The sequence below is a fragment of the Phocoena sinus genome, chromosome 3, assembly GCF_008692025.1.
Source record: "Phocoena sinus isolate mPhoSin1 chromosome 3, mPhoSin1.pri, whole genome shotgun sequence".
NCBI lineage: Eukaryota > Metazoa > Chordata > Mammalia > Artiodactyla > Phocoenidae > Phocoena > Phocoena sinus.
The window spans coordinates 9,184,275-9,185,781 of NC_045765.1; the positions used below are offsets into that span (position 1 = coordinate 9,184,275).

General features: G+C 45.2%; 1 pseudogene; it reads left to right on the forward strand.

Annotated features, from left to right (window-relative positions):
- The first annotated feature begins 381 nt into the window (after positions 1-381).
- LOC116750652 lies at positions 382-1,240 on the forward strand (annotated as a pseudogene).
- The last annotated feature ends 267 nt before the right edge of the window (positions 1,241-1,507 follow it).

The window sequence follows — 1,507 nt, forward strand, 5'->3', positions numbered from 1 at the left end:
TCACTTCCTGTCATCCTCTGCGGTGAGCGGAATTGCATCTCCTGCCCCCAAATTCATATGTTGAAGTTCTAACCCACAGTAGCACGTGACTGTATTTGGAGACAGGGTCTTTTAAAGACATAATTAAGGCTCCTCTTCCTTGCCTACACTCCTGCCAGGTCTCCCTGTGAGTCTATCGCATCCTGCCTGGATCTGGCCAGCTTGGGATGCCCTGTGGACCCCCGGGGGCTGTAGGGTCCGTGAGAGCCCGGTGGGCTGAGGCTGTCTGCCCCTGGGCCTGGCTACTTCTGCTGGCAGCAGGCGCAGATCGGGAGCTCAAGGATGCCGGTGTCCAGTTTCCCTTGACCTTGAGGACCCAGGAAGGTCATTTGCACCACGGCTATGGCTAGTGTCAGATTGCCCAGCAGTGTTTAAAGAGTCAGATGCCTGGATTGGACTCTTCAGAGACACCTTCACACGAACACTGTGCTTCCTGGAATCAATACGTTTGTTTTTCTAGTACCAAGTTAAATGCGTCCCATTATAAAACATTTTTGTTTTTTTGGCTGCACTGCACAGCTTGCAGGATCTTAGTTCCCCGAACAGGGATTGAACCGGTTGCAATGGAAGCACAGAGTCCTGATCACTGGACTGCCAGGGAATTCCCATAAAACATTTTTGTGTAACATTGTCTCACTGAGACTCCCAAGGCTTTTAATATCTCCAGAATATATTTTCCAGTTTTCCATAAGACTCAAAAGTCATATAAGCTCTAAGAAATCCACTAAAAAGACTCTGCAAAAAGTAGAAGATGGAGGGGACTCTGATGAAGAGATTGACCATAAGGAATGAGCAGGAAGAGAAGCCTGAGGACGACCCCACTGGGGTCAAAGATTATAAAGACCTGAAGAAAAGTAGCTCAGTCTTTTCGGTATGATGTTATTCAGAAGCTAGGCCTAGATATCGGAAGAAATAAAGTAAACCCCACAAAGGTGAACTCAGGCTAAATGGGGGAAATTTATGGAAGAAAAGCAGCATGGTGAAAGTGGGAGATAGGTTGGATCTTCTAATGGGAGAGGATAAAGAAGCAGAAACAGAGACAGTGATGCAGATTCTCCCGAAAAAAAAAAAAGTGTTTAAAGAGAAGACTGGCAGTGAGAAATACAGAGTGGTGTTACGAGAGCGGAAGAAATTGAAATTGCCTAAAAAGAGTTATGCTCAAATAAATGGATTCCTTTTCAGCAATAAACCTGCTTTTTAGTGGTGGGGGAAGGGGCCAGGTTAAAAAGAGGACTTTTTAAAAAAAAATAAAGTTCTCCTACCATTTGGGGAAAAAAAGAGGTAATTAAGGTAAAATGAAGAGGAAATTAGGACACAGACACACCCAGAGGGGAGACCATGTGAAGACACAGGGAGAAGCCAGCCATCTATAAGCCAAGGAGAGGCCTCAGAAGAAACCAACCCAGCTAACACCTTGATCTCAGACTTGCAGCCTTCAGAATTGTGATGAAATAAATTTCTGTTGTTT